The following is a 25,531-nucleotide window of genomic DNA, read 5'->3' on the forward strand; positions in this document are numbered from 1 at the left end:
CACATGACATGGAACTAGAATAAAAGTAGCTAAATGGGGGGGGGGGGGGGGGGGTGAATGAAAGAATGAATTAAAAATATAGCAAACTGTCTAACATTGAACAATGAATAAGAAAAAGAATTATCCAAATGAAAACGATAGCAGAAGGAAGAACCCAAACAACAAAAAAAATGCCCCTAAACTTTCAATTATTTTAAAATATCTTTTTAACTTTTAAAATTTTGTTTAATTTCATAGGGTAATTGATGATAGGTATAGATATCAGAAGGCCATTGTGAATCTAAACTTCCAGTTTCCAAGAGAGAATAAGAAGCATAATTTAATTTGGGCTTCACCTAAATCTAGATGAGTTTTTTTTTTTTTTTTCTTAATGGAATAGGGGGGAGAATCTACAATAGCCCAAATTTTGAGGACTGAGAGATAAGAGGATCCGAGAGAGCCCATTTTACTTTGTATTTACATCCTCAAAAGTTTAAAGCCTTCCATCCCAAATAGTTTACCTTACAATATTTATTTGCCTGAAGAATAATTGTTACATATAGACTAAATTTTTAGAAAGTAACATGCAAAATAGGAACAGCTGCACTAAGATACTGTGACTTGTTACACTTTTTCCTCTTTTGAAGTAAAAACTATGTTTTAGAAGTAAAGATAACTTGCTACTAAATAAATCTGCCAAATATTTGCTTTCCCTGGTTTCTGAAGTCAGCTAGTTAGACTACTTTGGAAAGAACAGGAAGCTTGAGGGCAAATAAAACCCGAATGTAAAACATTATGGGAAAGAAAGAATTAACAAAGAGAAGACACTTGTGTAGTTTAACAACGGTAAATGATATTACGGTACTATGGTACCAACAAGACACGCAAGATGAACGTTTATGAGCAAGATGCCACAAAGAGCCTAAGTGAATGTTTCTTGGGCATAAACTTAGAACATATATTTGCTATTTATTATCAAAAGAGGTTCTGAGAAACATCTATTCACAAATTCAAAATGTACAAAACTAAAGACAACCAAAGAGCATGAATTTAAGATAAACCCCTAGTTAATTGTATAAGGTTCTAGTTATCATTGGGTAATTTTCAAGTTACATAAAATATAGTGTATTCCACAATAATCTCTTATCTAATGGCATCAATAGAGAATTATATTAATACTTGTTAAGTATATGTATGAACATATTTAATCAACATCATGTTATCAGAAAAAAAATTTTTTTGAAACATTCAACATTAAACCAAACAATTAAGCAATTATAAAGCTCATGTAAAGGACAGAGCAGTCTCAAAATGAAGAGACCTCAATCTCGGATTGAACCTGTTATAACAGAAGACTGGAGTATTAGGAACACTGGGTCATTTGGACCTCGGAGAAACCTATGATATCTAAATATTAAACATCACAAACATTTTGAACACTTTAGGTGCATGACATTTTACCATGAGTCACAGATAAAGATTGATAAAGCAGGGTCTCTACTATCAAATAGCTATAATCTAGTGTAATCAATAAAATAACCATAAAAACAACAATATGAAATTTATAGTAAGTACTAATTTAGCAACGTGAAGGGCTATGAGTGTTTAGCAGATGTACTAGTTTGATAATAAAGAAATGTTCTTAGAAAGTAGAGGGCATTTGAGAATTGTTAGATTTTGATAAAGGGAGAGTTAAAAAGGAGGGGACAATAAAAATTAGACAAAGATGCAAGGATTATTTGAGAAATAATAAGCAACTGGTTTGGTATATAAATAGAAGAGAAATCGGGGAGACACTAAGGAAGTCTTTGAATGCCAAACTTTGGAATTACATCTGTTAAGTAGCTAACTGAGGAGTAATAAAAAGTTTCTGATCTTATAAAATATTTTAGGAAGGGTAATCAACAGATCAGAATCATTGTTGGAAGATTAACTGTGTGGGTAGGAATATTAGAGGAGTCAAGGAAGGTTTGATACAAGTGACCTGTTAGGGAATAAAGTAACAGATAACAACAATATTCAGTAACAAGGACTTGAACTGGGATGGTGGGAGATGGATATAAATATGCAGATTCAAGTGATCATATAAATAAAGAATTGACAGCATATGAAGACCGATGAATTGTAGAAATGAAAGAGAAGGAAGAATCTGGAGTAACCACCAGGGGATGAAGATCTGGTTACTGCACAGACAGTACCCCTTGCTTTGAACATATCTCCATCATCATGTGCCAGCTAAAAGGGTTCCTGTGCATTCTGTTCAAAATGACTAGCTCAGTTACTTAACCCACAACTTAATTTTCCTAGTGCCAGCCTGGCTACTTGATCTCCTATTATACTTTAGCCTTGCCTCTCAGTTTGTAACTCTGGATCTTCCTCTTCCTTAAACTGTGCTTTGGCTTCTTCACCCTGGCAAACGACTCAACAAATACCATTTTTCATGGCTACACCTGGTTCTCAGGAATGCCCTATCCATATTGTTCCTACCTGCTATATCCTAGTTTCAAGGGCAGAACCTGGATTAAAACATAAATAGAAACAGGTTAATCTAGAAGAGGAGCAAGTTTTGCTAATGTTGTTATGTTGAATTTTAGACTGTAGGAGTTTAAAGTATAAGGGTAGATATGGGTAGAAATGTCTAGCTGATAGCTGGAAACACAGGAAAGGAGTTTGGGCCATATAAAAGCTACTGTAGGGTTTTCTAAACAGAAAGGAAAGTTAAAATCACTGAATAAAATCTCAGAAGAAAAATAAGGTCAAGGATCGATATTTCAGTAATTCTCCAATAAAGACTAAGTGAAAAAGATTGAGACAATATAGTGTCAAAAATCCCTGGAAGAGAAAATGGTATGTGTGTGTTAAGTGGTTATATAAGGATCAAACTCGCTGCTTCTGAATTTTAATGTAGAGATGACCTCAATATGGTTTAATGAGAAGTAATGTTGTATCAAGAAGTAATGTTTTATCTTTAGAAGAAAGTCTTGTAAAGGTGTGGCTTCTACTGCTCTGAATGCTGGGCCCCAACCCAAAATATCTTAATTCTAATTCTAGTGTAATAAATTTACCCTAAATCATTTCACCTCTCTGCCTCAATTTCCCCACCTGCAAAAATAGGGATAATGACATTGACCTACATTTGTAACAGTGATGTAAGGACTCATTAATGTTGTATAATGCTTTGAAGATGAAAAGAGCTGAGCATTATTAGTGGATATTGTACAACTAATTGTCTATAATACTGAAAACTTTATCCTTTAATTGTATTCAAATAGCAGTTATCAAATAAGTGTCTTAGCTCCCTTAGTGACATTTACCTTCAAATATTATTTTTAAATTATTATTTTAAATTTTTAAAAAATTTTTTCTGTATCATAAGTTTTACCTCATAGCATATAAAGTTCTAAATCAGAAGTCTAGAACACTTTTTCAAGCTAAATGTTAAGTGTAAATATTCGGGACATATTTATTTGATCACCCATTACAAGTATTCAATAAATGCTAAAAGGTAATACTTAGGAAATTTTACCTTTAGCAAATAACACTCAGCAATTAAATGGTAGAAGCAAAATGGAAAAGTACAAAGCAGTATGTTAAAAACACTGTTTATAATGTCTTTATTTTTAAAGCAAGCTATGAAACCTATAAATATACAAAAAAATGAAGAAACTTGTTATTAATAATTATAACTAAATGCGTGATTTATTTTTGGCAATGATAGTTAAAACTAGATTTTTCCAATAAAAGAGAGAAATAACAATAGGAAATCATACCCTGATTACACATTAATTACCACATTCTGTACAATGTGGATGTGATCAACATGTAGTCAGTGACAATGTTAATGAACATGAGATTAAAAATCAAAAACCACCTACCATTGCTGTAAATTCATATATGTTGAAATAAATGCCTGGAAATAAGTAAATTTTAAAAACTGAAGCCTTTGACAGTGTTTATAGATTAATCCAAATGTTTGGTAGAAATAGTACAGCAAATTACATGACATTACTGCTAGTTTCCACTCAATTTCTTCATAATATGGCTGTCTGGTGTTGCATTTGTAAAGATACTTCCTACAACCACAACGGTACCCCAGAAACTACAAATCACTTTCCAGCAGACAAGATCATCAACAGAGAATCCTAAATGTCAATAGCGTTCATCTGTTTCAAAAAGAGTGTTGTTTGTATATGGTCCAAAAAACACCAAACCAGATGATGGGTCAATAAAGTCGGCCCAATAGCCTTCAGCTTGAAGAGCAAAGCATATTTCCTTAGCACCATCAATGAACTTTTCTAGGACCATTTCTCCTTCATTTTCTACCTCCTCACTCCAAACAGTCATATTCTTAGTTTTCTGTGTTACAGTCAGAATCATTAGTTTGTTGGTGGTCATGTCTGTAAACAATGACTGAAAATCTCTTCGCAGCAATTCTGGACACATCTGGATTGCTCACTACCTTGGCACTTTCAAAGTAAGTTTCCACACTGTTACTTTCTTGTTCAACAGGTACATCATTACCCTGGCTTTTCTTTTGTGACATGGTCCCACGGAGGTAACAATCAAAACCTTTATTGCTAGGAAGTTGGAATCTCTGATCTTGAGGTCCAAACGGTACCATAGTTTCGTCAGGCCATATTGTTCAAAAGCATATATCGGGAGGTGCAGTAACCTCATGAAACTCATCAGAACTTGAAGATCCTGCAGTTGAAAAAGCTTTGGGATTGACAACCATTTTAACTAAAGAGTGCAATCCTGGGAAAGAGGAAAGCAGACTGGCTCTGTTACAAAGCACATTGTCCATTTCTAGCACAGAAGGCAGACATAAAATATCTTTTATTTTGTAAAGTTATTCCAAGAGCTGTGACCCAAAGACAGGCGAATTTAGAAGGGCCACTGCAGGCGGAAACCATCCATACCAGTCACCACCACCACCACCTCCAGCAGTCCCAGACCCTGACTCTTCCCTCCATCAAAAAATCAAGAAAGAAACTTTACAATCCATTAGACACTCCATCTGGTCTTTTGTTTCTTCTTGGATTTAAAATTTTTGTTAGAAGTGCATATATTTTGTTTCAAAAAAATACAAACAATATGAAACTGTTGGTATTAAAACACGCTCCTCTGCCAGCGACCCTCTCCACTCTGAAGAGAGCTACTGCACAGCATGGCATGTGGCCTACCAGACTTTCTTGATGTATACACAGTATGTCCACACCCGTAATGACTTGTTTTGTATTTTTGTAAAGGCAGGATTTACTATACATACAATTTGCTTTCTTTCACTGAACAACATAGCATGGGTACTCTCTGTTAGCATATACAGATTTATTTCTTAATAGTTGCAAGGTGTTCCACTGGATAGAGATCACAATTTAATTAACCATTCCCCAATGAACAACATTCTGTTTCTACTTTCTGCCTTACAAATACTACTACTACTACTATGAAAATGTACACACACACCTTTTGTTTTTATTGGTACTGTCAAATGAGCCTCCAAAATGATGGTACCAGTTTATAACATGAATGCCCTTTTCCTATAACCTCAGAAAAATGGAACATTATCAGAGTTTTTAATTTTTGCCATTCAGGTAAATAAAATACGGATTCTTATATTTTTAAGTTTCATTTTTCTATTTTTAAAGAGATCAAACATTTTTTCACGTACTTTTTAAACATGTATTTTCTAAAATTACCTATTCCTGGCATTTGCCCACCTTTCTATTGAGTTCTTTATCCTTTTCTTTGTGTATTAATATCAATCCTTTGCTATATATATTGGACATATTTATTCCTTTAAAAAATTTTATCAATTTTTTACGTAAGAAAATAAGGGAACGTAGAAGTCACAATTTTTCAAAATTTAATATGACATAACAGAAAGCTCATTGAGCTCAATTCAGCAAGGGCTGTGCAAAGTGCCATAGCCAGAGGGTGGTTCTTCACAGTTGCTAAAATTTGGTCAGATGATGCTATTTCTAGATGGAGCAAAAGGCAACAGATTCCTATGTTCCAAGAGAACTTATGCATTATTCTTATTAAAAGAAGTTAGAAGAGATTCTATACCTAGAAAACAAAGAAGTCCCTTCACTTTCCCAAAATAAATTGTGGCAAAAAAATCTTGTATAGGGCATTGTTCAAACTGTTTAATTTGCTTAAATAGATCTTGTCAATTTAACATTTTCTGTATTGTAAGTAGTTTTGACATTTAGACAATTTATCAATGGCTTCTTCATTGTGACCAGCTTCCTTTTCTTTCTACTCATTACATGCAACAAATTAAATTTCACTAACATTTAGAGATCAGTGTTGATCTTTGAATAGCCATTTTGTAGGTTCCTGTTAATACAAACATCTTGTCTGCTGATACTCATTTTAAATATTTTGCTGAGCACAATTTCCATTATTCCACAGAGACTTGTACCTAGTTGAAGTGTATTTTTCCATGACTTTGCAAAATAATTGCAATGTCTTACATCAGGCAATTTAGGAGTAAAAAGTATGCTTGCATAAGCATAATCTTGGAGCACTACTACCTCTGATCCATGTACTCACCTTTCTTACCTTGAAAAATATGGACTTAATCCTTGTTTTTAGAATGTATCTTAATCATAACAATAAAAAGATGAGGAAAACAGAAATGTTGGTAATGTGATCATGATAATTCTAGATTGTAATTTCATAAATATGGCTTTATGCTACACTCTGATAGAAAGAAATGTGATTTTGAAGAGAAAATAAATTGAATTTCAGAAATAATTTCTAAAGAACTGAGTTGAAGACAAGAGAACACTGAAATGCTCTTATCTAAACCAATGCTAACTGCCAAAATAATTTGTCAATTTAGAGTTACTGTTTTCAAAAGCATATAAATCAAAGACTGTTGCAAATGAGCAAGAATTTAAAAAGATAGAGATCCTTTCTCTTCAAATAGGAAAGACGGTGAAAATTTTTCAAGTAGCCTGCAGCTATACCACCTCAACCTTGTCAGATTTCACTTGTCAACACTTTGATGACAGATTGCCACCCCCCTCTAAAAAATAAACCCAAGTAACTGTTGAAAGAAAGGGCTTCTTATAAAAAGGGGAATATTTCATGCAACTTGATATTTGTATACTTTAAACTCTTTTTTTCCCCCCATAAAAAGAGACTTGAAAACTTTTTTCCATAGCTATTAACAAAACTTAAGAAGCTGAAGAACCCTCCTACTGTGGGGAAGTAAAGGGGAAAACATTTTTAAAAATCTACTAAATGTGCTTTATAATCACTATTTCTTTTAATCCTCACAGTAACCTTCTGAAATTACATACTGTGTATGTATGCACATGCACTTGTAGTATGTGTGAGTGTGTGTGTCTGTGTGTGCATAGAAGTATTTTTTCTGGGCAAAAAATAGTTTCTCCAAGTTGTCGATTTGCCTCCTCCTCTCCCATTCTCAAATCAACGCTGATGGACTCTGACCCTCTTAATTTACAGATATGAAAACTGAGGTCCAGGGAAGAAATTAATTTGCACAAGTTCAGTCAGTTTGTTAGGGGAACACTTAGGACTAAAATTCCTGTCCACAGATTATCTGTGTAGTGCTCTTTCTATTCTACCTCCCTCCACCTAAATGCTTTGTTAATAAAGCCTTTTAGTTAAGCTTCTGCTTAAGCACCTGAGACAGGTGTCAATTTAGACTTGTATAATTAATCCATGGAGAAAGACATAGATTGAACGAACCTCTTTTCTGGCTAAATTTATTTTGCTTAGAATGCCTTGGAGGAAGTTACTTGAAAGACTATTTAAGGATTATTTTTAATTAGTGTATCAATAGCTTGTAAGTAAACTGATGTATCCAAAACATCTGATTTAAAATAGTATTACTTAAGCACTAAGAATCTTTATACTATTTGCTTAGCAAACTTTACAAGTAATATGAAAATAAGCTCCAAAATGAACCATTCGTCTTTCATGGCTGATTATTAAATAAATTAATGTCTTCCTTTTAAGTTACCGTATTATATAAGAGAAGCTTTATTTCTATTTTGACTACCCTCATTTGGTAGTGGCTCTCATTATGTTCTCCACCACTCAGTCTCTATGAAAAGTTCTTAATGAAATGTAAAAAACCCTAAATACAGTTTATAAGAATTCTGCAGTGAATCCTTTTATATTGTGATTGGATCTTCCTTCATACTTTCTCCCCCGATTGGTTATTTTCACCTTTACTAATGGTTTGTCACAGCATAATCACTTACATAATACTTTTAGTATTTTGTTTCAGTGGTTGAATGGAGAACTAAAGTAGGTAACTCAGGAAAAAAACAGCCTTTTCTTATTGAAATGAAGGCCTGTGAATAACCACTAAAGTCCTCTGAGAAGAGATCAATTTCACTTTAATATATTCAACACAGGTATACATCATCACAGTTTAAAATATTAATAATTCCCTAATGTAGTAGGAAATTATTACCTGATATTTAAATATCAGTGGAATAAAACAAGGACAATCCTAGATTTATGATCATGTTTTGCCCTAAAGCCCACTCTATATTACTCTACCCAGCAAAGGTATCATTTAGAATCAAAAGATAGATGAAGAGCTTCCCAGACAAGAAAAAGTTAATGGAGTTCATCATCACTAAACCAGTATTACGAATCTTAAAGCATCTTCTTTAAGAAGACAAAAAATATTAGTAATAAAATGACAATAATTACATATCTATCAACAATTACTTTAAGTGTAAATAGATTAAACGCTCCAAACAAAAGGCATAGGGTAGCTGAATGGATAAGAAAACAAAGCTCTTACATATAGTGCCTACAAGTTATATCAAAAGACACACACAGACTGATAGCAAAGGGATGGAAAAGGAAATTTCATGAAAACGCAAATAAACAAAAAAGCTGGGGTAGCAATACTAATATCAGACAAAATAGACTTTAAAACAAATGCTATAACAAGAGACAAAGAAGGATTCAGTAATTCTACTTCTGGGTATTTATCCAAAGAAACCCAAAACGCTAAATCAAAAAGACATGCATCCATATGTCCACTGCAGCATTATTTATAAAAGCCAAGATATGGAGGCAATCTGGGTCAATGAAAGAATAGATCAAGAGATGGTATATACATACAATGGAATATTACTCAGCCACAAAATAGAATGAGATACTGCCACCTGCAACAATGTGGATAGACTTAGAGGGAATTGTGCTGAATAAAGTCAGACAGAAAGACAAATGCCATATGATTTCACTTACATGTAAAATCTAAAGAACAAAAATAAATGAACAAACAAAATAGAAACAAACTCATAGCCACATAGAACATGGTTGCCAGATGGGAGGGGGTTGGAGGGATGGTTGAAAAAGGAGACCGGATTAAGAAGTTTAAATGGGTAGTTACAGAATAATCATGGAGATATAAAGGATAGCAATAAGAAATACAGGCAATACTATTGTAATAACTATTTATGGTGTCAGATGAGTACTAGATTTATCAAGATCACCTTATAAGTTATATAAATGTCTAATCACTATGTTGTACACCTGAAACTAATATAATTGTATGTCAATTGTAATTGAAAAACTAAAATTTTATTTTTAAAATAAAAGGTTTAATACTGTTATAGAGCAATGGTCAATGCCTGAAAACTACATTTGTGTTGTGTGTTAACTTTCTATATCTAAATCATTGATTATACCAATGAGGAAAAATATGCACAATTTGCCTTTAGAAATTGTATTTACTTTTTTCTAAACCTCAGCTAGTTTGGAAAATCTCCAACATTTTAGTATTACTCATTTTATGTCTGATTAAGGAAAGAGAAGAAAGTTCTCAGCTAATTTATGTTGAATGTTTTATATGCATTTTCTCAGACTGCAAAACCATATAATGTAGTATTTCCCTATTTTATAAAGGAAGAAAACAATGGAGTTATACTTTTAACACCAATTTGTCTAATTCCAAAACCCATCATTTTGTCACTACATGCTTCTTTCATTGTAAGGTATTGTGCCAGCTACGTGCATGAGCCTCCTGAGATTTAGATCCACCAACTCCAGGCCAGCTTTCAGATAACTACGAACTGCCTAGAAAATGGCCCATAGCATTTCTTCTGTCTTTCCCTAACCGATTAACTACAACCTCATGAGAGATCCTGTGTCAAAACTGCCTATATAAGCCACTCTCAAATATCTGATGTTCAGAAACTATGAGGATAATGAGTATTTTTTAAGAGTTCTCATATTCTTTTATTAAATATATGAGTAATTCATTTTGAATGTGAGGAACTTTTCTAGTCCTACCACCAACTCTTTTCTCTTTCTCAACAATATGGAGTACACCATGGCTACGCAGAAATGTTTTACTGCAAGACAGAGAGGGGTAGGAGGAAAGAGAGAATGGAAGAGAGAGCAAGGATTAAAAAAAAAAAAAAAAACACCCTTTCAAGTCTTTTCTATTATCGGTCACGACCCTCATGTTCTCTATTCTTTTCTTAGCTTTATTTCCTCTTAAATATCTCAGTCTTTCTACTTCTTTCTATATCTGTTATTACCACTCTAGTTTAGGCTACCATCTTATTTTACCTAGAGCACTTCATTAGCCTCCTGACTGGTCTCTCATTTCAACCTTTGAGCCTCTACAATCCATTTCCCATAAAACATGAAAATATTTAAATTTTTAAAGATATTATGCATAAAATATACTATTTAATATATTCTTAAATATATAAATTAGATCATTTTATTTATTTGTCTCAAACTCTTCAAAAAGCTTCTCCTTACATATGTCTTAACATCCTTTCACTGGCTTACATACTTCTATGAGTTGGCTCATACCTCTTCTACATACTTTCCCTTCATTCTCTGCAGAAAGACAACCTGGGGTAAAATTGTAAAGAGCCTTAAATAAAATGCAACAAGTCTGAACTCCATCCTATAAGTCAATAGTTTTCAAATTTTTTTCCTGGCAGCACACTTTTTCTTTAATAAAATATTGCACTCCAACATATAAAACTTGTAAAAGTAGACATGTTCTGTTTGAAACAAGGTCCAGGGGCCCATTCCAACCACTAATACAAACAGTTCCCTAGAGCCAAATGGTTACTTGGGGGGTGGGGCATCATCTAGTTCTCATTTTTTAGTTATATTGCCTGGATTGACATGCCATTGCTCGATTTCTCTCTCACATTTTGTCTTTTAAGTCTAACTCAGAGTATTTTTTTGATTTTGTCTCTTAGATTACTATTTCAGTCTACAGTTAAGAGACAAAATCAAAAAATACTTTTAAGTCTAATTCAGAGTATTTTTTGATTTTATCTCTTAGATTCCTATTTATCTATATGTTTTGCTCTTTATGTATACATATAAACAAAGATATACTATATATACAAGTATAATCTTTAACAATCATATTTTTAATTTTAAATATCTCTTTCTCTCATGGCTTTTTTTGGATAGTGGTCTGTCCTTGTTCCATTATCTTCTGAAATCTCTCAAAAGTTACTGATTAGAGTATATTTTATATGCTTTTCTGTTGACTTAAATGTTTCATCCAAATCAGTTGCCTGTTCATTTTAGGTCTCCTTTTTCCTATTGGTTTTAAGTGTCTAATGATCCTTAGCTATCTATTCATATTTTAAAATGAAGATCTAAATTGATAGGTATACATAGTTGGCTCAGGTTATCTCTACAGTCATAGAGCTCTGTTTTCCCCATCTAGTCTCTTTCCTATACAGGAGAGCTGACTGCTGACATGTAAGTGCCAAAAGCCACATTACGATGTGCAGGCTAGCTCACAGAGCAAGATGAGGAAGCCCCAACTGGCAAAAACATAATTTTTACTCTGGTAGTACTCTAATGTTAATTTCCCTCCTGGGAAACACTGTCTTTCCTTTCCAGTTTCCTCTCCTCGACGTCTGTAACAAAGGTAAGTCCTCCAACACTCCATGTTCTACTCTTTTCTCATACCCCAAGAGCTACATCAGAAGTCTTTCCTAGATAGGTAGTTTATCTTATGTATGATTTTTTAAATTTCTCTCTAGGCTCAGACTTTTTAATAATTACCCAACTACCAAGAACTTGAAAGTTGTGAGGCTGTCCTGTCATGCACAGTTGTTTTCAATTTGTGCCATTTTGGGCTATCATCTTCCAGTCTTCTGCTTTCTCTTTCTCAGGAATTCCTCACAATTTCTAATGGAATCACTTTTTTTGTTCAATACTATTGAGAATTTATCTTTTAGTTCCTCCTCCAAGAAAAAGAAAAAAGCAGTGGCATCTTTTTAAAAAGTGATTTAGAAAAAGCAAAGGCCCTAGAATATAGGGCCTGTAAATTAAGAGGAAAGATATAGTGAAGTAACAAAGATTAAAGATATCAGGATATTTTGCCACGACCTACTTCTCCAAATTCATTATTTACCACTTTCCTCCTCAGATCACTACACTCCAGAAACATGGGCTTTCTTTTTGTTCCTCAAAAAACATTAAGCTTATTCCTACTTCAGAGTCTTTGTGCTGTTCTTTTATGTGGAAATTGGATACTTCTCATAATTCAAATCTCTGTGCAAATGTCACTTCTTCCTAAAAATCTTCTTCAACCAGCATTTACGCTACATAAAGTTGCTCTGCAATATTCCCCCATTGTATATAAGTATTAATTCAATAAATATTTGATGAAGTTTTGGAAAAATAAGACATAGCCAATGACACAGTCTCAAAAAAGTCATCAAAGTTGGAGTGTTAACCATAAAAAAAAAAAAAAGACTTATTTCATGGGAATGAAATAAGGATAAAGATTAAGATATGTTTTGAGGTGTTGGGATACAACTCTCTATAGGTCTCTCATGTTTCTGCAAGAGAGGTACTGAATGCCTTTTTTCTATCTTTTCAAGGGTAGCAAACAGCCCTGTAAAAAAAAAGGATAATGTCTATTATAGAGCAAATGGCAGGCATGTTTACTTCACATTATAAAAGATTTGGGTTCCCTAAGCTCAGAGTTTCTCTCCTGTAATGCAACCCACTGCATGTGCAGGTGCGACCTGAGCCTCTTCATGTCACAATGAAGAAACAGGTTTGGGGAACCGATGAAAAAATGCTGGTATTCTATTGCTGTAAATAACGAACTGGCCATCTCTGACCGAGGAGTCTCATATTTTCTGCCAGTATCCATGAAACTGTGGCAGGCTATCTTTTTAGTTTGCAAGTAAGGTAATATTTCAGACTCTTCATGCTTCTTGATGTGAAACAAGGAGAAAAAATGAGATATTAAAGCTTAGTGACAGTTTTTCCTAATGAAAAATGAAGAGAGGTCTTCTGTTGAGTGAAACAGGGAGAATAGTGGGAGGCTTATCATGAGTGGTTTCATATACAGTCACTGTGAGAAAACGGCAAGAAACTAGAAATGAACACCTGTTTACCCTGTCCCTCTCACCGGCTAACAAATACTGTTGATTATTTTGCCTGATTTATATTAATGTTCTTCCTCTCCATTGCTATAGTTTGATTTGGTCCTGGCCTTCTACTTCTTTCCTAAGTTGTTTCAATAATCTATATAAAGAGCCTCTCTTTGACCTAATCCAACCTACTGATTAATCTTTTCAAAGAATAAATTTCATCATATCATTCCTCTCTTTACAAGATACTGAAATTAAACTAATGGCATTACCATTTGATTTTTTTAATAGTTAAATATATCATACATATTAATAGTAAAATATATCACACATATATGTTAAGTACTATAAGTTAATGAACAATAAAATGAATATCCTGTACCCACAATTGTGCTTAATAGAACACTATCAGTACCTTAAAATCTTAGTCCCCTCCCTAATTGCATTCCTCCTATTCCCTCCTCCAGAGGTGATGTGCACCTTGAATTTTGGGTTACTCCTTTTCCCTTTTTCAAAATAGATTACTACTTATGTATTCGTACCTAAAGAATATATTGCTGATAAATGGATAAGATGTAGTGTATCCATGTAATAAATATTATCCAGTCTTAAAAAGAATGAAATAATTTCTCTCTTTGAAATCCTCCTATGGCTTTATATTGCCAAGAGCATAGAGCTTTAGCACCACAATCAAGGCCTTCATAATCATTTCCTATCACCTTTCTAGTCCTACTTCTAATATAAACCCTAGATCTGTCACTAGCTAACATACAACTTGTAACCTCTATAGTCTTATATTTTCCTACCTTTTATTACGCTGCCCTTTTACCTGGAATATATTTTCCACCACTCAGTAGCTCCTTTAAGCTTTTCAGATGCCACCTCCTCCACAAAACATTCCTGTTCCCTACTCAGACAGAATCTTCTCATGATCTAAAATCACACAGCACTATATCTGTATTTCCTATATAGTATGAATTTTCTATTCTAGTTATATTTCCACTCTAATTGGCTGATACCTTTTTAATCAGTTTCATCCTTGGGTTTCAGTGACACTGCACTCTCCTCATTTTCCTCCTACCCATCTCTGGCTGCTGCTTGGTATTCTTATTCTTATTCTTATTGTTTTCTTCCTTAGCATGGTTCTTCTGTCCATTTCTTAAATATTGGATCCCTCAAGGTCCTACTCAGGATGTTCCTCTCTTCTCTTTATATCCTCCCTATAAAACATCTCACCTACTCCAAGTACTACCTACATGCTGATGACTCTTAGTCAGCAGTCCTCATTTCTCTCCTGAGCATCTGCTTTATGTATACAATTTCCGCTGGCCAACTCCACACAGTATTCCACAATAAAGTTCACAGTTTCTAAAACTGAACGTGTATTCTTCCCTTTCAGACCTCTCTCATAGTTCCAATCACACTAAATGGAAGTACCATCCACCTAGTTATGTAAGTCAGAAACTTGAGTGTCATCTTCATTACTATTTCTTCCATAAACCTCCACATTCCATCAGTCACAAACACTGTTACTCGTACTAGTTAAATGTTTTATAAATTTATCGAATTCTCTTCACCTCTATTACTATCAAAATAGTTGACAACTCCAATATCTCAATCAATTACTCAAAATCTTCACTCTGTATCCCTGGCTCTAATTTGATGACTCCTAAATCATTCTCTACACTGCTGCCAGCACAATCTTTCCAAACAGCAACAATAATCATGTCACTTCTCTGAAAAGCCTTAACAAATTCCCATTGCACCAGGATAAAATTACAATAATACACAAGACCATGCATAAAATGATCAATAGCTGTTAACAGCTCCAGCTTCATCTGTGAACATTTAAGTCTTGTAGTCCCATGAGTCATGACATGGTCCCTAGCTCCTCTTTGCCTCTGTATATAGTATTTCATGGAGGATACACTTAACTATCCCCACTTCTTTCTTCTTTCCAACCCTTTACCTAGCTAACCCTTATAAATATTAAGCCTCAGGTGATCCAAAACTATTTCTACAAAGCTTTCTTCAACACCAGGCCCCACTAAGATTTGGTTAGGTAGCTAAACCTAATTCCACCACAGGTAATTTCAGAATACCTTTTGCTTTCCCAATCAGAGCACTTATCAGCTTACATACTTAGATTTTAATTACCTATTTACTTGCCTGTCTCCCCCACAATACTATAAGCAGCTTGAGTCATGATAGGTAATTTACTCTTATAGAACATACTAGACGTTTTAAAAATATTTGTTGTCAAATGAATAAATGAATGTCATCTCTGCTAGACAAAAACATAAGTCCCCCAATGGCAAAATGTGAGTTTAATAAATTATAAAAGTATAGCTCAAAGTGCTAGGAAAGAAACCTCAAGAGTCCTACAGTACAAGCCCTTGTCTTTAAGGAAGTAAAAATATAATAAGCTCCTCAATTAGATATGACCAAATATTTATAAATTGTTAGCAAAATTTTTTAAATACCATGGAAAATTACAAAATTAAATATATAGAATCCTAAACAAGACTTTAAAATGAGAACTGACTCATTACATATGAATTGGTTCATTAATATGCTAGCACAGAAAAAAAAAAAAAACATTGAGAAATGTGACTACCCTGTAGAATTAGGATGTTGTAGCCTAGAGTTTAAAGTTTTCATCATTTAAAAATATTTTAAGTCACTTATTCAAAGGGAGAGAAATTCATACGAACAAGGTTGTCTAGCTATGAAGATGATTTTCATACCCCAACAATTTTGGCATACATTACTAACATAAGTCTGCTTTAAATATACTACATCACCCTGTATATTTTCTTTATAGCTTAATATTAACCATCAAAACCACTAGTGTCAACACCTCCTTTAAAAACATTCATTCTGCGTATCATTCAAGGAAAATATTTTTAAAGCGTATATTATTTTGATGTGTGCTTTCAAACTGACAAGAACTCAGTAATTATAAGGGCTTACTTTTTTCTTAAACAATAAAGGTAGCAAAAAAGATTAAACTAGCCTGATAGAATATCACTATCTAATGGTGGTTCTAAGAGTCAAAATCCTATCTTCTAATGAAATAACACTTAAAAAAAGTAAATTATTTATTCATGGAAATGAGTCACTTTTATTTTGTTCTCAAAACTCACAAGAGGTGAAATGCAAAATAACTGTGGTTAGAACAGATATTTTCAAAACAATACAGTGCTAGACATTTGAACTCATGGGCTCGTATCAATTTCTCAGACTTTTCTCAATTTTCCCCTTTGTAATTCTTGAACCGAGGTTTCTTAGAACTGTTAAAGAATATTGTTTCAACATTCGTTGCTAAAATATTTAAAGGAAGCCTATTTTAGCAAAAAATAGCATTTAAAGAAAAGCGAAATTTTCCCCAAATATTCAATTAATTTTTTTAAATTTGTATTTTCTTTTAAGAAAGTTAACCCACAATTTACACATATAGAAAACTATCATCTCACTGCAATCTGGCTAATATTCTGACACTTAAAGCCTCTCTTTTCATTTGAAGAAAAAATTGTACAGATATTACAAGGTGAAAGAATTCTTTCACATTGCCAAAGCTTCTATAACAGACAGTTTGACTAAAATGAGTATATTAAATAAGGCCTGCTCCAGAAATGTCAAAAAAAATTCTGGTAAAATTTTTATTATTCCAAGTATTATCGAATTAATTTTTAGTATATGTCTTTCTAATAGTTGAACTATTATCTATAGACAAAGAATTTGAACCAATAATTGTCATCATTTATTTATAGATAGGGATATAACAGTTGATAAATCATTGCTTGAGTAACTCAGGACACATTTTATATTTTTCATTTCTTAAATATACTAACAAATTCATCATCCTACTGGTATTCTAAATAGAAACAAGTTAGTCTATAAAAAGGTTATGTCCCAGCTTTGTAATAAGTATTATTTTGAAAATTTAAATTTAAAAACTACTAGATTTACGTGATGATAGAAAGAAATCTAACTATGGGAGGTGAACACACAATGTAATATATTCATACCTTATGAATAAATTGTATATCTGAAACTTACTGAATTTTGTTAACCAATGTTTCCATTAAAAAATTTAAAAGTAAAAAATAAAAATCTAGAGTTTTAAAAACTATACAGAAACTGTTTTCTCTATCATTATTTAAAGGTGGCTTAAAGATGGTTTGCCCCATTCTATTCAAGACAGAAATAAGCTTTCTATATTACATAACAGTATTTAATTTACTAATTATTTTTATAAACAATAGGCATAAATATTTATTTGGCCTCTATTAACATTCTTATGAAACACCAAAATATTTGTTTTCCTTCTATAAATAAGTTATTTAAACTCCTATAAAGTCAGAGTATTTACATCGGTGCAAACTAATGAATTCGAAGGTGGCACGGAATTCAGAAAATCCGTTACATAAAATGTTCACATTTAGAGCAGACAATTACGTACACTCTGTTCAGGCAAAGACAGTAAAGAAAACAGTTTGTTGGTCTAGAAGCTCTCTCTTACAGTTGGCCAAGGAATGGACTTGATGCTTTCAAAAGGCACCACTAACCTTGTTCAGTTATAAAGAAATGCTACTGATGGACCAAAAAACATGAGAGTTTATTATTACACATGCTAATAATCATGTCCCTATATGTGACTCCGTATGTTACATACAAAATACACAAAGGTAGCAAGCTTAGACCTACATCTATTGCATATTTCCCTAATTAAAACATTATTAAATTCTATAATTTCGGTTTTTATTTGGTCCCATTTTTAATAAGCATTTTAACTTAAATTCTTTATGATTTTTTAAAAACTGTACACAAACAGATCTTACTGTCAGAATTTATAATTCAATGCAGTGATAAAGTAAGTTATAATTACACGACTTAATTTTACTTTATTCTTAATTGTATGTTTAAAAAAACTTCAGATACTTTCATTACTATAGTAAAAAATATTTACCATAATATCCTTCCTTGTTTTTTCGAAATCACTTACCATTATGAAAAACAGAAGAACAAATGTTAAAATATATAGCAAATGTTTCCATTTTGCCTCAGGTTGGTATTAAAGCAGCAAATGTTAGGTTTCTGCCCTTTTCTCTGCTCCCACCCCGCCCCATTCATTCTCTGATAAACAAATGCATTATTAAGTGTTTAAAAGTAAGGGTAGAAGAGTTGTGTAAAAGCTAGACTAGTTAGCAACTTCCAACTAATGAGACCACAGATCAACTAGCTTTTTTTTTTTTTTTTTGACATCACTTTTAAATCTCCTTGAGCTAATTTTTTGGTCACCATGTGAGAATTAGCCACATCAATTTATCCTATGTGTAACTCCCCATTCATCAAACATAAGGCTTGCACAGTTTACCTTTCAAATATCTAAATAAATATGTACATATATAATACAAAATACAAATGTATAATGTTTATATACACGTTTATACAACAATAATTTTTATACACCACACACACACACACACACACACACACACACACGCCTCCACACTCTAGCAGTCTTCTACATAGCTAAGAAGTTGAGTTATAGTTATTAAAAGGATTATCCAAAATAAGTGCCTGCAGAGCAATATCTTGGTCAGGGTCTGAATGAGCTATATATTTAACAGAGCGTGTTAAATGTGAGAATTCCCATTCTTAAGACTATATGTATCACCTAAATGAAACTGTCGGAAGCCTGAATATCACATTCGAATACTACAGGCCTGGGAAAGGAGCATTTTTTTTTCTTCCTGAAGTGAATTTGATGCTTCTGAAAGTCTGACAGATTTAGAAGAAAAAGTATAGCTCTAAGTAAATTAAGTATTCACAGAACAAATACTTCAACTGCAAGAGTAACTCAAATTTCCTATCACCAATGTTTCAATCCTCTTTTAAAAGAACGACTTCTGAGGTCAGAGGTTTCTCCCATTTTCATGGTTATTCAGCCTCCTGGCTAATGTAGCTAACATGGGTGCCATTAAAAAGCACTAACTGCAAAAATGGATATATCTGCAAAGACAGCAAGTCATTTTATAAAGGTTGCCAACTACTATAAAAATAGTGATTTTTCAATTCCATAAATTGTTTCTATAACATGTTATCTAAAACTAGCTTGCATGACCCAAATATTAAATCTATAATTTTTCAATAAAATATTAATTATGTGTTACATTCCAAAGTGTCAAAAGGGACTGAAAATGAATTAAAAATGAAAATATATATCCTTAAATAAGCAACGAGCAATGCCCCAACTGTTTGTGGACTCAGTAATCCCAAACCATCTTTGATGCATGTGTCTGCCTGTGAGTTTGTTCCCACATATACCCGTTTCACAAATAAAAGGAAAATGACTCTTCCCTTCAAACTTCTCCTGCTAATTACTGATAATAACCTAACTGGTATTATACATTATAAAGAAGCTTGAACATATCCTGAAATAAATGTGTAACATACTTTATTCATAAGTAATGAAATAATAGTACCTCAAAATAGAAATATCAAGGATTCAAAAGAAAGGTGGTAGAGTCTTGAAGAGAAATAATACAAAGTTAGAGGGAAGAAAATTCATAAACCATAAATCTAAATTTCTAAAAGTGTAATTTTTGTATAGTTTTATATAAAAAATGAGTTTTTAAATAATTTAAACTCCTATGTTGTTCCATTATATTAGTAAAATATAAAATTAGTTTTGTTTAACTCTGATAGAGGCTATGATTCACAGTTAGAATAACTGTGAATAACAAAAATAACAAATCACATATATAATTTGTGTAATTCTGTCAGTTATGATAGCCTACTGAAGTACTTAAATTGATTCTGATTTTCCTATGATTGTCAGTGAATATTTTTAAATTCTGTGGTTTCAAAATATCGAAAGACATTTAAATATAAATGTATCTTAAACAACATAACTCACTAAATTGCTGGAAGATGTGACTTATTTTTTAATTTCCAGAAAGAACTGTATCTCAAATTAGGGGAAAAAAAGGGAAAAAAAATCTTTTAAATTAAGACTTAAGGCTTTAATTATCTGCATAAAATTTTTCCCTGTTAATATAAATCAACAATTCTTTTTCAGTGTCTGAAATGACACTAAATCTTCAATTTAATCATTTAATGACCTAAACTTAAATAGGAATTAAAGAGTTTTTTAATGGATAAAAGATGACAAAACATGGCAAAAGGAAAGTTATTTTTCAAGTTTTAAATGATTAACAATCATTTAAGATGAAATATAATATTAGAGATAACTGCTCAAATTCAATAGCATTTTAGAATGATTTGAAATAGTAGAGGGTAGTGCTGTTTAACTGTAGTCATAGAGAAAATCAATATTTAAATATTTATAGAAAACCAAACTGGATTAGTTTTCTAAATTTTGTAGGGTTTTTTTCCTGTAGTTAGTTGAACTTAAAATGCAATACAAACAATATTTGAACTTTGAGACCTTTGTATAAATCACAAGGCTCCCATTTAAATCCCAGAATAATTAATAAAAGAGCAACATTTAACCATTCATTTTAATATTTTAAGAATTCTTATTTCCAAAGAGTTTCCTCAAACAGAATTTTAATTCCACCCTCCAGCCTTCCAAAAAAACAAAAACAAAAAACCCTCCACATGCTTCATTATATGGTCCTTGTGCAATTGCACCACCTAGTGTTTACTAGACAATAATCATACAGATTTAGAAAAGCTATCGAGGTATTCAAAACAAAATGAAACAAAACACAACACTGTCACCATCATGCCACAACCACATTACATCAACCATCCAAACTTTAATAACTTGATATCTTTGTTTGACTTATAAACATTTCATAGTTTGAGATGCATTAAAATTTTAGATTTTAATTGTGATCTATTTGAATATTCCATATGTGCCCCGAGGTAGGCTCTCAACTCGAAAATATATTTCTCAAATGTGCTCACATTGATTACATATTATTTCAAAGTGAATCCCGTTTTAAAATCTAGAATGTGTTTCAAGATTAAAATTAACAGAAAAATGAGAACGGTGGGTGGCCTCTTCAATGGGCAAAGGCAATGACATACATTCTCTCTATTCCTTTGTCTTCCTGAAGGCTATAGGATAGGTGCTTGTACCTACTCTCCCACAATCACATTTTAAAGTCTATTTAGCTGTGTATAAGGAAGACATATTACCATAGTTTCATCTGTAAAAATTATTAGATTTTGTGAAATTAATGTTATTACAGTGTTGAGCAATAACTTCTTTAAATGTGCTTCCATTAAAAAACACCATAATTATATTAATTTATAATATTAACCTGACACTTAATAATGTACCTGATGATTAGAAGTCATCATTACTGTTCTACATGGTAATAAAACATAAGTGATAAAAAGTTCACATGAATTACTATAATCGACATTGCCTTTACATATAATTAAAACCAAGCATACCTAAAGTAAGCTGGAGGGAATAAAAGGAAAAGCCAAGCGGAACACAAAGGTACTCTCAGCCCCTTACTTGACAGAACCAATCCTATTCCTCTTCTGGAAGCAAGGAGCCATGTTAGGTTACAAAATTCCCTGGCTGGTAAGTATACCAGTTCTCCAACTTGCCAACCTCCAGTGTTGGAAGCCAGAGAGAGCCAAATACATTTTGGCTTAGAATAGTAGTTAGTGTTAAAGCGTATTAAAGTAAGTGAGTGAGTGAGTGATTGAGTGAGTGTGGGGGGGGGGAGAGAGAGGAGAGAAAGAGAGAGAGAGAGAGAGACAGAGAAAGACAGACAGACAGGCAGACTGATGGAGGGCTTCTATTCAAACTGAAAACTAGTTCAGGTTCCCTACTTAAACAGTAGAGGTATGCAATCAAATCTTTGAATAGTGTCTATTGCCCTTTCTTTTCCAGCACTAGGTCTCTATTACCATGCATTTTCTTATCTCTTAAGTCCACCCTGTGATAACCTATCCTTTCCTTTGTCTTTGGATATTTCATTTTCCACCTTCTTCCTTGTTGACAGGTACGATTTATGTAATTTATTTGTCCAGCCGAACACAGAAACAATCCAAGTGATGTCTTTGAAGCCACAATATCAAGTAGAGCCCAGAACTACCTAGAAACATTTAAGTATTTATGAAACACCTTGTATTCCCTAGAGGCTGAAAGTACACAGGAATACAACATTTCCAAGGCAAAAAATGGACAATGGTCTGCAAAGGTTTGCTCCTCCAGCAACTCTTGTGATATATTCATTAGGTTACTCTTACTTGTCATGAGAACTGGGATCTATACTAATATGAGGAGCTCAAATACAAAAATAAGATGTGGTTATGATTTCAAAACATTTTGTGACATAAATAAAACTTTCCCTTTCCCTTTGCTATACTTGTCCAGAGATCCTATGGTTCTAGAGGCCAGTTCTGATAATAGAGTCTCCCAAGGTCGTGAGAATCATGGCTCTCAATATCCTAAGCTTAACCTAGAACCCCAAGGCACCAAATGACTAAAATTCTGTGGGATACTCTGTTTCGTGAAGCAGAAAGATGAGAGAATATACTCATTAGAGGCTTAGCCTATAGTTAGCTTAGCAAAAAGATGATGAGGATGACATTTGTTCCTGTTTTGCCTGCAGAATAAAATGAAAGTAGAGGATGCTAAAGAAAAAAGATTTTTTTATGCTTAAGCTATGTAGTAATAGATAACTCAGAGCCTTGAACATGAACTCAGAGCAAAACAGTAATGTAATTTTTAAATTCAAGAGAAAAGAAGACAATGTCTAGGCTTGCCAAAGTTAAGGAATTTAATAGACAACCATTCCCATCGGAAAGCTTGAAACCTTAAGTGCTACATTTCAACATAAAAACAAAGCAGAAGTAAACCCACCCAAACTCTCTTACTCCTAGACGACTCCAAAGTAGGTAGCCTTGGCACTGATGGGTGGCAAAGGATACTATTCCTGAAAAACTGTAGCCTGAAGTCACCCATTGCATAGAATTACAGTTCAAATTCTCTTGACCTGGATATCTGAAGCACTTTATGTTTTGAATATAGCCCGAAGTGGTACCAGACTGCTAAGTGTCTTCAAAAGCAAAAGCAAACACAATTATTCTTGGAGAAATCAATATAGGCATACCTTGTTACATTGAGCTATTTAGATATTTTGATTTTTACAAATTGAAAGTAAGACCCTCCACTGGTAAAAAGATCATGACTCACTGAAGGCTCAGATAATCGTTAGCATTTTTTAGCAATAAATATTTTTAATTAAGGCATATACCTAGTTTTTTTAGACATAGCTATTATATACTTAATAGACTGCAGCATAGTGTAAACCTAATTTTTATATGCACTGAAACCAAAAAATTTGGGTGATTTGCTTTATTGAGATATTTACTTTATAGCAGTGGTCTGGAACCAAAACTGGAATATCTCCGAGGTACACCTGTACACACTTCATTCCAGTCCTAAAGAAGGCTCTAAATTAATTTTTTTAAATGACATGATGAAACAAAGCATCATAAGCAAGAACTAGCAGAAGCACTTAATGGCAGAAACAGTTAATATGTTGAAATTACAAGGTGTAGATTATAAAATAACTATGCGTATTATATTTAAAGAAAGAAAAAAAACAAGGTTAAAAATACTGCTGAGAGCAGGAAACTATTAAAAAACAAAGACTAGAGATTTGACAGAGAAGTAAAATACCTAGACATGAAAAACATAATTGAAATGAAAAACTCAGTGGAGAAAATTAACAACAGATCAAAGAGCTGGAAAACATGAAATAATTGAGAATTGGTTTAAAATACTTTGAGTAGTTTAAGAAATTTAGATTATAAGTGAGAAGTTCTATAGTATGTCATTCTCACCTAAGAAGAGAGATTGGAGCAGAAGTAAAATTGGAAAAAATATTAAGAAATTTCCAAGTGATAAAAAGTAACAATATACAAATTCAAGGAACTCAAAAAGTCCAAAGCAGTATTTAAAAAGAAAATAATCGCATTATAGTGACACTGCTTGTATAAGACCAAAGACAAAGCCAAGATTTTAAAAGGAGTTAGAAAGATTGGCTTCAAAGAAGCAACAGTCGGCTGACAGCTGACTTCAACAGCCACAAGAGAAACTATATTCTGAAAGATAAAAACGGCAGACCTAGATATTTGTATTCAGTAGTAATCTTTCAAGAATTAGGGCAATATAAAGATATTTTCAGACAGACAAACAAAAGTTAAAAGAGTCTGGTACCAGCAAACTTTGAGTAAATACAATTCTATGAATATGCTTAGGCAGGAGAAAAGTAATACCAGATAGGGATATGAGATTAGCAGATATCTGGTCCTGCCCAAAAGATCCATATTTAGAAAATGGCCCTGGATTCAAATAATCCATAATGTTTATTTCTACTTTTGTTTTACAGGATTAATAGGTAAAATATACTATCATGTTTTATTGGTCCAATAACTGAGTTGTGGCTGTATTGCCAATAATAACCTTTCTTGCCTCAGTAGCCTAACTGGTAATGGCACATCGGGTTAGGTAGGTGGGTTGAGGTTCAAATCTTATAGAAGAGCAGGATTTACATTAACTATGGACCAAATGTCTCTATGGACATTTTGGACAGGACCAAATTTCAAGGATCTTTTGGCATGGACCAAATATCTCGATGGACATTTTGGAGATGCAAAAAGAAAAAAAAAAAAAAAGGAACACAAGTATGAAACCCTATATTAAACCCATAATAATTTGAGGCTTCAAAAAAATAATTGAAATATAAACCAATATTAACATATAAGCCAGGAGATAAGCAAAAGTAATTTAAAAATTCTAAGGTCTTTTTCTTGTCTGAGAAGAAAACAGAGGTATTAATTAGTCTTAGATCTTAAAAAGTTAAGCATGTTTAATTTTAGGATAATTATTATAGGAACAGAAATTAGTAACTTCCAAACTAGTGAAATGGAATGTTAAGAAAATATCAATCCAACAATAAGATATCACTACACACCTATTAGGATGCTAAAGATCCAAAAACTGAAAACACCAAATGTTAGTGAGGATGTGAAACAAGAGCTCTCATTCATTGCTGGTGGGAATACAGCCACTTTGGAAGACAGTTTAGCAGTTTCTTACAAAACAAAATATACTCTTACCATAATCCAGCAATCACACTCCTTGGTATTTACCCAAACAAAAT

At 32.8% G+C, this 25,531-nt stretch overlaps 1 protein-coding gene and 1 pseudogene across 1 annotated transcript in view; both read right to left on the minus strand.

The window, feature by feature from the left end:
- LOC107519877 (WD repeat containing planar cell polarity effector) overlaps positions 1-25,531 on the minus strand; it is a 298,814-nt gene that overhangs the window by 226,328 nt on the left and 46,955 nt on the right. The gene's annotated exons all lie outside the window — the stretch shown is intronic.
- On the minus strand, positions 3,678-8,608 carry LOC107519879 (annotated as a pseudogene).

Source organism: Rousettus aegyptiacus, unplaced genomic scaffold (genome assembly GCF_014176215.1).
Source record: "Rousettus aegyptiacus isolate mRouAeg1 unplaced genomic scaffold, mRouAeg1.p scaffold_m13_p_7, whole genome shotgun sequence".
Lineage (NCBI taxonomy): Eukaryota > Metazoa > Chordata > Mammalia > Chiroptera > Pteropodidae > Rousettus > Rousettus aegyptiacus.